Source organism: Notamacropus eugenii, chromosome 5, assembly GCF_028372415.1.
Source record: "Notamacropus eugenii isolate mMacEug1 chromosome 5, mMacEug1.pri_v2, whole genome shotgun sequence".
NCBI lineage: Eukaryota > Metazoa > Chordata > Mammalia > Diprotodontia > Macropodidae > Notamacropus > Notamacropus eugenii.
This window is the reverse complement of record NC_092876.1, coordinates 30,337,501-30,352,236: the sequence shown is the minus strand read 5'-3', so window position 1 is coordinate 30,352,236 and position 14,736 is coordinate 30,337,501. Positions and strand designations below refer to the sequence as shown.

At 40.4% G+C, this 14,736-nt stretch overlaps 1 pseudogene; it reads left to right on the top strand.

Annotated features, from left to right (window-relative positions):
- The first annotated feature begins 373 nt into the window (after positions 1 to 373).
- On the top strand, positions 374 to 1,647 carry LOC140507449 (serine hydroxymethyltransferase, cytosolic-like; annotated as a pseudogene).
- The last annotated feature ends 13,089 nt before the right edge of the window (positions 1,648 to 14,736 follow it).

Genomic DNA, 14,736 nt, shown 5'->3' with positions numbered 1-14,736 from the left:
CTTACTAAGTCCCTCCCTCTCTGGACCATTCATTTCTTCTTTGTGTGAGGAAGGAACTGTATCAGATGAACTCTAAGACCCCCTCCCCCGCAGTGGGATATTTTCTGTATCATTCTGTGGAGCATGGGATCCTGCACCTATCGTTACCAAGTATTCCTTTAAACATAATATTCATGACAAATCAAGAACTGATCCAAACATGAGACAAATAAATCTCTAACAGACTTCTCTTGCATTGGACTGAAGGTCACACTTAGGTATCTTGCTGCTACCTGTAGATTGGTGACCAACCAGGAATCCTTAGACCAGAAATATGGCATCAAGAGTCAGTGGAAAGAAGCATAATCTTAACCTCTGACAAGACCCCCAAAATATGCTGACATAGCCACTGAAAGACAATGATATAGAAGGATATGCAATCATCCAGAAGGAAAATAAAGACCAGGAGGCTGAGTTGGAACTAGTTGCTTCAGAGGGTTTTGCAAGTTGAGCAGTTCTTTTGAACAATTCATACTCAGAAGGATCTCCAGGCCAGAAGTATTAAGGTGGTGCCCAATTTCTGGATAAATCAGAGATTCTGTGTCAGAAGAGAGCTCTGCAGATCTATGACCTGGACCCCCAAAGTTGGCAGGTCGATGTTCAGCCATACTCAGGATCTCCTGTGAATTTGGCAGTATACACTGTTCTGGTGGAACCATCTGGGAGGACTCAGCTAGACCTGCCTGATGAGCACTTCACCCACAGGTTCATGAGAGATAAGAAGAAAGTCTCTGCCACTTCCATCTTTTTTGGAGTCCATGGTAAACCCAAATATTAGCTATAATGACTATGACAAACTAGAAGAAAATACCCACCTCTTTCAAACAAAGCTGATCATTGCAGAAATTAGCTGCTATGCCTGCACGTAGAAGATTTCAGATGATAATAGAGCATGTCTTAGAGCTGACATGCCCATATTAGTGGGCTAGTAGCAGCTGAGTCATCACTACCATACAGTGACCACCACCACACACAGAACCTTTCAAGGTTGGCAGGCTGACATGATCTTCTACAGGCAAGGAGTAAACAATGTGGACTCTAAGACAGGCAAAGAGATGATACACAATCTGGACTACAGGGAATGCCTCACAACCATGCCATTGCAGAACTTGCTGAAGCTCTGAAACAAGCCTTAACATCTGAATTTAAGACTTCTCAGCAGTAGGTGGCTGCCAATGGCAAGGCCCTTTCAGCAGCCATGATGGAGCTGGGTTACCATAGTAACAAGTGATTCATGTGGACCTATACCACAAGAGCATGGATGGAGGAAGAGTTGAGCAGGTGCTAATCGCTTGTTCTATTGCTTGTCAAAACACCTGCCCAAGAGACAAAGATGCATTAAGACCTAGAGGACTGAGACTAGGAGTCCCAGCTCTGACCTACTAAGGACTACTAGAAAAATATCTCCAGAAGGTAGCTCACTTTATTCATGAAGGAATAGAATTGATCCTGTAGATTCGGAAAGACCTTGGTTCCCAGCCCACCTTGAAAGAATTCGAGGAGAAACTGTCAGGGGGTGCAAAGTATCAGGGTACTATCAAGGCCATCAGAGACAAAGTGGAGCGCTTTGCAGCTGTTTTTCCTCTAAGATCCCTTATTTTAAAATGAGACTGAGCACTGTCAACAGCCTCTTCATTTCAGAAATATTTAGCCTAAAGGATACCCAAGTGCTGAAAGCCTTCTTTAAAAAAAAAGAAAAATAGAAGAATGTTTAAATGGAAGAGGAGCTTAAGGGAGTTAGAAGGTTAGGGGTTATTTGGGGGAAATCTTTTTAATGACTTTTTCTAACATCTTTAGGTTATAATAATTACCATTTGGTAGTCACTGAGAACTTGGGCTTGTACCCCTCCAGAGGATCGTGTACAAACCATGAATCTCTGTTTTAAAGGTTCATTATTAGTTATTTGAGGGATACTTAACTAATTAGTGAATTTATTTAGTCTCACTTTCTTATCTAATTTTTACGTATGACTGGTGTACCCTCTAGCCATTCAGTGTATGTAATTTAAAAGTATTACTTATAGAATTGTACGTAACCTTCTCTGCATTGGTCAACTGGCAAGCTCTTAATTTGTTGAAGCAATTCAGAAAATAGCCGTGCTCATAGCTTGTAAAAGTTACTCAATCTCAGTATGATATTGTCCCGTAGGATGCCATAAGAACTGAATCATGTCCATTTTAGTTGTGGAGGAAAAGATTGTGAAACTTCAGCTAAGAAGTAGCTGAATTGTAAGCCTGGCAAGTTTTGTGTCTGCTACAGCATTATGTCAAGGATGCTCAAACTACCTTACAAATCCTGTCTTTAACCCTCAGTGCTTTGAAGAGGTACATAACAAATGTGACCCTGGTTTCTAGAGGAATGGATCACCTATGAGCAATCACTTCCTAAGTCATGGTACTTGCAAAGACAGTCTTCTATTGTAGTATGAGATGTTGGCCTGTTCCCTACAATCAGGGTACCTGAAGCTGATACCTTCCCAAAGAAACTATTTTTCAGATGTCTAAGTGCAAAATTGTAATAGCCATTTTTAATAAGCACAATAAAATTAATCACAGAATGTGATGAGAATTATAGCTTTAAAAATACAACCAAGTTTGGATTTCAAAAGTATCTGAATTTAAATAAATTAATTTTAATAATAAAAAATAATACATTTCTAGCCCAAATCCTCATATGTGAACCATTTATACCTTGATCTAATTAGGGAGTTAAAGGGGGTGCAATTAGTACATTTTAGGATTTGGAGTTGGGATTCTCTGACCTGGGGATCCTCTAAACTCATTTTTGTTCTTTTAAAATTCTAAATGTATTTTTGATGATAGACTTAATAAACAATTATCCACAAACACAAACATTTCTGACAACTTAGTTTTACAGATGAAGCAAGTGAGCGATGAAGTTCAGTAGCAAGGCTGGGATTTGAATCCAGGTCATCTGATTCTCTATCTGGGAAGGTGGCCAGCACTCCCACATTGGATACCTGCTACATCTTCCTCTGGGCAGCAGCTTGTGGGAGGAGAGAAGGAGCACAGCTAGAAAACAGAAGTAAGCAGATTGTGGTGCTTTTTTAAGGAGATGCAGGGAAGGGCAAGTTAGGCAAGAGTTAAAAACTCATTGGGTTTGCATTATTTTTACCTGGGCTGACCTAGGTCTCAAAGCACCTTCCTCTCCTACTCATCTACGAATAACCCTGCTTGCCTCCTCTCTAAAGTCATAGCCTAGCAGAACTCAGGGTTAGGGAGAAGCCTGGGGAATGAGGACAATTTTTCATAAGTCTGCTTTTGGTAAGCAGGAAACAGGATGGGTGTGTCCAAGGACAACCTAGAATGAATTCTAAGGGATTCCAAGCACCATAATTAGATTTTTAGTGAGTATTTACACTTTGGAACAGTAATTGCAATAAATCAGAGTATGTTTTACTGTTTTGTTTATAATCCAGTCTTAAGAAAGTATTCATAATTCAGAGTAAACTTAAAAGTTTGTGTGTGTACCACCCCTCCTTCTGCCCTTCCCCCCAACTTAAATATTTACCACCCCATTCCCATATTGCTCAGTGATTGGCTGGTTGTTGTTCTTCCTTCTCAAAGAAGCCTAAAATGACATCCCCATGTTGGGTTCAAGTACAATGTGTCCAGCTGTGGCTAATCAGACCAATATGATCTCAAAAAGCTCCACCAAAGATGGGGCACAAATAGTCCATATGAATATTTGGAGTAGAGATGCGTCTAAATTTGTGAATCTCACTCTTCTTTTGGGCTATTGCAATTCTGCTTTGATTATCAAATACAGTGCCTTTGTGGATACAGGCACACTATGCTGATCAGTCTTGTGCTAGTGTTTCCCACATTTCACAATCGATTGCTCAATAAACAAAGCATAGACTCAGCAGGAATGCAGTAGAAGGCTTAGGAAATTAAGTCAACACCAGCCTGGGGGTTTGGTGATTAGACGTTGATTGATTACATAAGTTTGGGGTATGCAAATGTCTTCCATCCATGATCTCATTTGAGCTTCATAAGATCCTACCATGTGAAGAAGTTGAAGAGAGACTGATTGGAGCAAGGCTGATATGTGTATGGGGTGGAAATGGAGAATGGACTGACTTTGTAGGTCAGTAACATCAGAAAGAAAACCTGGAGATCAGAGACTGAGGTCTGTCAGGTCTGGAGGAACCATGTGAGAGCTCCTGAGGTCAGGCTTGGATAAGATCTATCCTGGCTCATGAACTGTCTGTAAACCTAATTGACTGTGAGCTCTATGAAATAGGGTTGGATCAAAAGCTACTTAACTCTGCTATTCTGGGAAGGTCATGCCAGAGACTGCTCATGGAACTTGGGGACTCTTTAACCCCATACGTGTCAGAACATTGGGCAATGGAGAGAGTGCTGAACTTGTTCAAAGTCACAGGATCCAACTCTGCCGCTTAATACCAATATGACTTTTGGCAAGTCATTCATTACCTCTGAGCCTCTATTTTCTCTTTTTTAAATATTCATTTAATATTTTTTCCTCTATATATAAAATAATTTTTAACATCCAATTTTTAAAAAACATTTTGACTTTCAAATTTTCTCCTTCCCATTCTCTCTTACCCCCTCCCTCAGACAGGAATCAATTTGATATTGATTATATATGTGCAGTCACGCAAAATTTATTTTCATATTGCTCAGGTTGAGAAAGGTGATACAGACAAAAAATAGAAAAAGAATGTTAAAAAAATTCTTACATTGGCATTCAGACTCTACTCTAAGAGTCCTTTCTCTGGCAGTGAATAGCATATTTTCATTATAAGTCCTTTGGAATTGTCTTGGGTAGTTGTATTGCAGAGTAGCAGTCAGACCTCTACGTGTGTCAGTGTAGCCCCAGGAAATACAGAAATACCCCACTAGGTCTCATCACATGCCAGACACCACTACTAGGACCCCAGCTCGGCACCAGGTAACCTGCAAGATCCCTATGGACTGTAGCAACACCAGCCACTGTCCATCCCACTCTTCAGCATAGTCCCAGTAAAAGGGGTCCTTTGGGGCTTCAGGTAACATCAGTGAAATGTCATGTAAACAGCCAGCGCCTGCAGCCAATGGTGCAAGAAGCCTGAGACAGTGCCTCTTCCACCCCAGGAGCACAGCTCAAATTTTAAGGAAATGAAAAAAGCCCCCCAAAAAGATGACAGAAAACAACAAAAAAGAATATGGCCATAGAAAGTTATTATGGTGACAAGGGAAACCAAAACACAACTCAGAAGAGGACAACAATTTCAAAAAAACCTATGGTAAAATCCCAAAGAAAAATGGCAAGTGGTTTCAAACCCAGAAAGAACTCATGAAAGAGCTCGAAAAGGGGCCTAAAGACCATATGAGAGATAGAAGAAAAATGGAAAAGAAATAAGAACGCAAGAGATTTGTGAAAAAGAATCAATAGCTTGGAAAACTGCTTTAAAAGTAGAATTAGAGAAATGGAAAAGGAGACACAAAAATCCATGGAAGAAAACAACTCTTAAAGACCACAATTAGTCAAATGGAAAAGAAAGAACAAAAGATAATTGAGGAAAACAACTTAAAAGTTAGAATTGGGCAAGTGGAAGCTAATGACTCTATAAGACTTCACGAATCAATGGATCAAATTCAAAAGAATGAAAAAATGGAATGAATCAGGGCAGTTTTCCTTGACAATTTTTTGAAAGATAATATCTGCAATTCTTTTTTATCCATGGCTTTCAGGTAGTTCCATAACTCTTAAATTAGCTCTCTTCAATCTGTTTTCCAGGTCAATTGTTGTTCCAATGAGATAGTGCACACTTTCTTCTATTTTTCCTTCTTTTGATTATATTTTTTCTTGAAGTTTCATGGAAATCTTGTATTCCACTCATTCAATTTTAATTTTTAAGGAATTGTTTTCTTTAGGGAGCTTTGGTACCTCCTTTTCCATTTGGCCAATTCTACTTTTAAAAGGAATTCTTCTTTTCAGTGTTTCCTGTGTCTCCCTTAGCAAGCTGGTGACAATTTTTTTCACGATTTTCTTACATCACTCTAATTTTTTTCCATTTTTTTCCCCTTCACTTCTTTTATTAAGTTTTTAAAATACTTTTTTAGTTTGTCCAGCAGTTTGGGAGGAGGGGATTAAGCCAAATTCACATTTTTCTTTGAGGTTTTGCTTGTAGCAATTTTGACTTTGTTGTCTTCTGAGTGTGTATTTTAATTATCCTTGTCACCATAGTAACTTTCTACAATCCGATTCTTTTTTTTGCTGTTTGTTCATTTTATCAGTCTATTTATTGACAAAAGTCAATAACTTTAACAATTAACTTTATGTTAATATTGGGCTCTTCTCTAGGGCTGAAGGGTGAACCATGCCAAGTATATGCTTTTCTTACTGCTGCTCCCAGAGAAGTTCTGGGGAGCTATAAGTTTTGTGTTCTTTCAAGGTAGTATAATCAAAGGAGAGGTAGGGTCACATCTCTCCTTGTTTTTGCTCTGGTCCTTAAGAGACCACATATACTCCCCATCCACAGAACTATGAATTGTATTCCATCTCCCTTTGGCTATAAGCTTTAAAGAGCATCCAGTGACAGAAAAGAGACCCCTGTAATCTACTTCTGAATAGTTAGTTATCCAACACCTTTGCTATCTGTGGGCAGAGCTCCAGAAGCCACAGCTACTTCAGCTGATTCAATTTCCCCCAAGGCCTGATGTGGGTTCAATGGGGCGAGGGTTGTACTAAACTGGACCATGCTCCACTTTCACACAGATATGATAGACCTTTCCTGCCAAGCTTCTAAGTTATCTTTGGCTGGAAAATTGATCCACCCAGTCATTTTTCAGTTTGGCCATTACAGAATTTGTTTTGAGGTGTTATTTAAAGTTGTTTGAAGGGGAATTTTCGAGAGCTCAGAAAAATCCCTGCCTTTTCTCTACTGTTTTGGACCTAGCCCTCCTTAATTTTCTTATCTATAAAATATAGAGGGAGGTAGATTAGGTAATCTTTAAGTAAACCTTCCAGCTAGAAAGCCTGGAATCATGAGGGTAATACCCTTGACTTCTTAAACTTTGGAGGATATTTCTTTGTTCCCAATGTTTCTCTCTCTCTCCCTCCCTCCCTCCCTCTCTCTCTCTCTCTCTCTCTCTCTCTCTCTCTCTCTCTCTCTCTCTCTCTCTCTCTTTCTCCCTCTGTCTCTCTCTCTTTCTCTCCCTACTTCCCTCTTCCCTTCCATTCAGGTTCATAAATAGAAACTCTACTCTTCCTTTTCAAACCCAAAAAGGATTGGGGAAGAGGGAAGAAACTGAAAGAGAGTGAAGAGAGACTTGGATGTGAAGCAAGATGGGAAAAGTTGGAAGGGGATGGGGAGGAGTGAAGCTTGTATCAGAATCGCAGTCAGAATGATTGAGGATAAACTAATAGAAATTCATAACTAAAGAGAACAAGGAAAAGGCACTTATTGTTCATGGTATTAGATATGAAACAGGCAGATTCTACTGAACTCCTTCACCCATGCCCAGCCAATAAGTTTCCTCTACTGTATTGGACTAGATGGCCTCTCAGATCCCTTCCAAATTTAGATATTTGATCTCATGACCCTGTTGTATTTTAAAGGCTATGTTGTCTACTACCCTGTCTCCATCTGTCCTTCCTCCCTTCCTCAGTGTTTAGTTCCTGGCACAGTCTTCTCCCCTTCTCAAATCATATCCTCATAATAGGCAACCAAACCAACAACCAAAAAACTCCCTCAAAGACCTTAATCTCATAGTCCCTCAATTTCTTCACTTTCTATAATCTACTCCTCCACCTTGTCTCAGTTGCACACAAAAATAACCTTCATCTTTCCATCTACCACTAATATAGACTACTTTCATATTCATGAACTGTGAAATTCCTTTATCTGATCATGATCTGTTGTCTTGCTACCTCTCCCTCTGCCTTGAAATCCCAAACTCTGTTCTTTCTCCACACCCAGGCTTCCAATACCTTCACACCTCAATTCTTTCCCAGGCTCCTACACCTACTACACTGTCTTCCCTCCACTAATTAATCCCTGGGCAAATCAATTCAATTCCACACTACCTTCTTCTCTTGTGTCCTTTGCCCCTTTATACTGCTGATCTTGCCGTAAAAAGCCTCAGCCTTGAATTACTCCTACACTTGTGCTGCTGAACAAAGTCGGATACAATCTCAAATCCCTGCTGAACGGGTGCACTACAAATTTAGTTTATATATCCTCTGCTGGCTCCACACTGGCTGCAAGTTAATCCTTTCACAACATTCTAATTAGCTCACTATCTTACTAACTATGGTGGATCTTCCAAAAACTTTTATTCCCCCACTTCAAATTTCCATTCATTCCACTTCCACCCATTTCTAAGACAAGAATCTCATACTTTACTGAAAAAAATTGATGCCAATTGCTAAAGGGAGGTAGATTGGGTAATCTTTAAGTAAACCTTCCAGCTAGAAAGCCTTCATCTCTCCTCCTCTATATCTCACACCACCCTGATGCCTTCTGTCACTATTGTCTCCTTCATTCTTGTCCAAGGCAAACTGCTTTACATGCATGTCTTCCCCAGCAGACTGCCCCCTCAATCACTCCCACTCTCTCTCTTATCTTCATTCTCTTCTTATCTAGCCCTTTGTTTTCTTACGATCTGGAAACATGTCTATCTCTCCTCCATCCTCAAAACCTCTCCTTTGATCCACCCATCTCAACCTCGGCTTGCTATTATCCCAAACCCTTCCTTCCTTTGATGACTAACTTCCTTGGGAAGGCCATCTACAATTGGTGTTACAACTTCCTTTCTTCTGACTCTTAATTTTCTATTATAATCTTCCTTCTACCTTCATCATTCAACTGTAACCTCTCTTTCCAAAGTTACTAATTATCTCTTAATTTCCAAATCTAATGGTATCTTTTTCTCAGTCTTCATCCTTCTCTATAGCCCTTGACACTATTTATCACCTTCCTTCCCTTGATACTCTCTTCTCTCTAAGTTTTCTTGAAACTTCTCTCCCTTGGTTCTCTTATTTATCTGACCAGGACACAGGGTGTGTTCAGGGAAGCCCAATATCTTTGGTGTAACGGCTGCTGAGCCCTTTTTGGAGCTCCTTCCACCTTTGGTGTCCACCTGTTCCACCCAACTCTCACCTGTGCCTCCAAGAAGCTGCAGCATGCACAATGGCCACACCCTAGTAAACTATTTCGGTAGACAAGCCAAACCAGGTTGAGGGTAACCATTGATGAGCTAGGGGGGTGTCTACTCCGAGCATGTGAAGACTTCTCCTGGTGGAATGGGTTGATGAGAACAATTTGTTCCAATGGCCATGAAGGCAGTTGAAGCAGGTGATGCACAATGCTTAAAGCTTGGTTAGACACCAAAGAGGCCAATGTCATCCACTGCATCCTGAGTCATCACCAGTTGTCTTGACTCTGTCCTGCTATTGGACTATAATGACTCTGGAGGAGAGAGAGTGAGGCTGACAACTTTGTGCAACTTTGTTTCATTTAAATTCAATTTACGCATGAATCAAAAGACATCACCCATACCATTTTACTACTATATCTCAAAGTCCTGTGGCAACAGGCAAGTGATGAAGCAGCAGGTGGGGATACATTGGGAACTGTAATCACAATTCTGCGCACAGGTGACCCAGGCCATATGGTCATTTCTCACTGGAAGCAGCAGTGGGATTTGGCAGCCCCCTGGATGTTTGAGCAGTCTTTTAAGGATTGCACTACTCACCTCCTGGTGTGAGGAAGGGGGCTAGAGAAGGTACCCTAAACGTTGTCTGCTTACCCAGGCCTGGCCTGAATACCACAGCAAGCAGGAAATCCCACTGTGCCACCAAAACACACAAAAAAATGTACAAAATGTACAAAAACATCTGCAAAGATGATTCCACTCATCATCAAACGTGCGCACACTTATAGATAATAGAAAATTCAGTAGACCTGAAAGACAGCGTGCTCTTATTGCAAGAGAACTCAACAGGTATCACATCCAAATGGCAGCCCTGATTGAAACAAGGCTGGAAAATGAAGGCCAGTTTACTGAAGTTGGAGCTGGATACACATTTTTTTCTGGAGTGGCTACAGTGAAGGGGAGCACAGTAAAGGTGCCATAGGTTTTGCGATCAAAACTAATCTAGTCAGCAAGCTGGTATGCCTGCCAAAAGGAGCAAATGATAGGCTCATGAAAATGCAATTGTTACTTGCAGGAAAACACCATGCCATCATCATCAGTGCCTATGCTCTCACCACGATGAACTCTGATGAGATCAAAGAAAAATTTTATGAAGACCTGAAGACCCTTATCATCAATGTGCCAATAGAGGACAACCTTGTAATTCTGGAAGATTTTAATGCTACAGTAGGCTCAGACTACAGACCTCTCAAGGAGTCCTAGGGAGGCATACAGTTGGAAACAGCAACAGTAATGGTCATTCACTACTGAAGACTTGTGCATCACATGACCTTTTAATCACCAACACTGTATTCCATTTACCTAAACACAATAAAACTTCATGGATGCACCCTAGCAGCAAACATTGGCATCTAATAGACTATGTGATTATAAGGAGATGAGACATACAAGATGTGAGAGTAACACAAGCAATGTGTGGTGCAGAGTGCTGGACTGATCATAGACTTATCCTTTCCAAGATAAATATTCACATTCATCAAAAGTGCTGCCCCTAGGCAAAATAACTATCAGAAGATTTAATGTCAATAAATTAGAGCTCTTCTCTGAATGTGAACAGTTTGTTGCTAACTTGGAGGGAAAGCCAACACACAGTTGGCAACAGTGGAGCAGAAAAGGAGTGGGCAGCTTTCAGAGATTTAGTGAATAGCACTGCATTTACTCATCTGGGTCAGAACACTAGCAAACACCAAGACTGCTTTGATGAAAATAATGGGGAAATCCAGAAACTGATAAATATAAAAAGAGAACTCTATAGGATTTACCAGAAGGGTAGTTCATCCACTCTAAGAAGGTAGCACTTAATTCCATCAAAAGAAAAGTACAAGCAAAACTTAGAGAGATGCAGGATTCCTGGCTCAGCAAGAAAGTAGATGGGGAGGAGCCAAGATGGTGGAGTAGAAAGATACACATATGCTAGCTCCAAACCCATAGCCCATAAAATATCTGTAAAGAAGAACTCCCAACAAATTCTGGAGCAGCAGTAGCCACAAAATAATGGAGTGGAGGAGATTTCTGCTCCAGAGGGACCTGAGAAACTAACACCAAAGATCCATCATGCACCAGACCCAGAGCAGAGCCCAGCCCTGCCCTGGCCATGTGGCATCAAGAGGAGCAGATCCGAGCAGGCTCCAGGGATGGAATCTCCAGCAGCTGCGCAGGTCCCTCTACCAACAGGCACCAAAGATCAGTAAGAGGGGCTTTTCAGTTCTTGGAGAGCGCAGTGGGGTGCCCCCATAACTCAGCCCTCTTGGGAGGCAGTGTGGAGGCGGCAGTGGACAGGGGCTCCCAGAGCAGGCAGGAGCTCGGATCCATTGTTGAAGGTCTCTGCATAAACCTCCTGAGGGAACTGAACCCTGTGAGATGGACCTGCCCCCAACTGAGCACCTGAAATTAATCTCACACTGAATAGCAGCCCCGTCCCTGCCCAAAGCCTTAAGATTGCAAAGCAACATTTGAATCTCAGACCCCAAGCACCAGCTAGGTGGTGGCTAGGTGGATCTGGAGGTGAGGTAGGTGTGAAGAGGAAGCCCAGAAGTCAAGTCACTGGCTGGGAAAATGCCCAGAAAAGGGGAAAAAAAAATAAGACCATAGAAGGTTACATTCTTGGTGAACAGATATCTCCTCCCTTCCTTTCGGATGAGGAAGAACAATGCTTACCATCAGAGAAAGATGTAAAAGTCAAGGATTCTGTATCCCAAACAGAAAAAACAAATATTCAATGGGCTCAGGCCATGGAAGAGCTCAAAAAGGATTTTGAAAATCAAGCTAGAGAGGTGGAGGAAAAACCGGGAAGAGAAATGAAAGAGATGCAAGAAAAGTATGAAAAGCAGGTCAACACCTTGCTAAAGGAGACTCAAAAAAATACTGAAGAAAATAACACCTTGAAAAATAGGCTAACTCAATTGGCAAAAGAGGTTCAAAAAGCCAACGAGGAGAAGAATGCTTTAAAAAGCAGAATTAACCAAATGGAAAAGGAGATTCAAAATCTCACTGAAGAAAATAGTTCTTTCAAAATCAAAATGGAACAGATGGAGGCTAATGACTTTATGAGAAACCAAGAAATCACAAAACAAAACCAAAAGAATGAAAAAATGGAAGATAATGTGAAATATCTCATTGGAAAAACAACTGACCTGGAAAATAGATCCAGGTGAGACAATTTAAAAATTATGGGACTACCTGAAAGCCACGATCAAGAAAAGAGCCTAGACATCATCTTTCATGAAATTATCAAGGAAAACTGCCCTGAGATTCTAGAACCAGAGGGCAAAATGAGGATTCAAGGAATCCACCAACCACCACCTGAAACAGATCCAAAAAGAGAAACTCTTAGGAATATTGCAGCCAAATGTCAGAGTTCCCTGGTCAAGGAGAAAATATTGCAAGCAGCTAGAAAGAAACAATTCAAGTACTGTGGGAATACAATCAGGATAACACAAGATCTAGCAGCATCTACATTAAGGGATTGAAGGACCTGGAATATAATATTCCAGAAGTCAAAGGAACCAGGACTAAAACCAAGAATCACCTACCCTGCAAAATTGAGTATAATACTTCAGGGGAAAAAAATCGTCTTTCAATGAAATAGAGGACTTTCAAGCATTCTTGATGAAAAGACCAGAGCTGAAAAGAAAATTTGACTTTCAAAGAAGCATGAAAAAAAGCATGAAAAAGTGAACAGCAAAGAGAAGTCATAAGGGACTTTCCTAAAGTTGAACTGTTTACATTCCTACATGGAAAGACAATATTTGTAACTCTTGAAACTTTTCAACATCTGGGTAGTAGGTGGGATTACACACACACACACACACACACACACACACACACACACACACACATGCACACACACAGAGAGAAACAGAGAGCACAGAGTGAATTGAATAGGATGGGATCATATCTTTAAAAAATGAAATTAAGGGGTGAGAGAGAAATATATTGCGAGCAGAAAAGGAGAAATGGAATGGGACAAATTAACTGTCGTAAAAGAAGCAAGTAAAAGACTTTTCAGTGGAGAGGAAAAGGGGGGAGGTGAGAGAAAAAACATGAAGCTTACTCTCATCACATTCGACTAAAGGAAGGAATAAAATGCACACTCATTTTGGTATGAAAACCTATCTTACAATACAAGAAAGTGGGGGAGAAGGGGATAATCAGGGTGGGGGCAATGATGGAACGGAGGGGAATGAGAGGAGGGATCAATTAGAAGTCAACACTCTTGGGGAGGAAAAAGGTCAAAAGAGAAAATAGAAGAAATGGGGGGTAGGAGAGGATCGAGGGAAATATAGTTAGTCTTACACAACACGACTATTATGAAAGTCATTTGCAAAACTACACAGATATGGCCTATATTGAATTGCTTGCCTTCCCAATGGGGATGGGTGGGAAGGGAGGAAGGAAGAGAAGTTGGAACTCAAAGTTTTGGGAACAACTGTTGAGTATTGTTCTTGTATACAACTAGGAAATGAGAAATACAGGTAATGGGGTATAGAAAGTTATCTTGCCCTACAGGACAAAAGAGAAGATGGGGATAAAGGAAGGGAGGGATGTTAGAAGGGAGGGCAAATTGGTGATAGGGGTAATTAGAATGCTCGGTGTTTTGAGGTGGGAGGAGGGGAGAAATGGGGAGAAAATTTGGAACCCAAAATTTTGTGGAAATGAATGTTGAAAACTTAAATAAATAAATTTAAATTAAAAAAATTTTTAAATATTTTTTAAAGTTATCTTTCCTAGTAAAGCAAATTCAAGAACCTGTGTTAGCAGCCATCCTGGGTAAGGCAGTGTGGGTGCCTTTACAGGAGGGAAAGGGTGAGAGAAGAGAGAAAAGGATAAATGGGGGAAGGAGGAAAGTGGTGGAAATAGCATGTAGAAAAAGACACAGATAGTAATCAAAACTGTGAATGTGAATGTAATAATTTCTCCCATAAAATGAAAATGAAATGGATACCAGAGTGGATTAAAAACCATAATCTTACAATATGTTGTTTACAAGAAACACATCTGAAGCAGAGAGATACACACAGAGTAAAGGTAAAAGAGTGGAGTAGGATGTATTATGCTTCAGCTGACGTAAAAAACGCAGAGGTAGCAATCCTGATCTGAGACAAAACAAAAGCAAAAATAGATCTAATTAAAAGAAATGAAGAAGCAAAATATAACCCACTAAAAGTACTATAGACAGTGAAGTAATTTCATTACTAAACATATATGCACCAAGTGGTATAGCATCCAAATTCTTACAGAAGAAGTTAAGTGTGTTACAGGAAGAAATAGACAATAAAATTCTACTAGGGGGATCCTCAACTTTCCCCTGTCAAAACTAGAGAAATCTGAGCACAAAATAAACAAGAAAGAAGTTAAGGAGGTGAATAAAATTTTAGAAAACTTAGATGTGGTAGACGTGTAGAGAAAATTAAATGAAAGGAGAATAAAATTAAAAGAAAGGAGAATACCTTGTTCTCAATGATACATGACACCTACACAAAAATTGACCGTGTATTAGGGAATAAA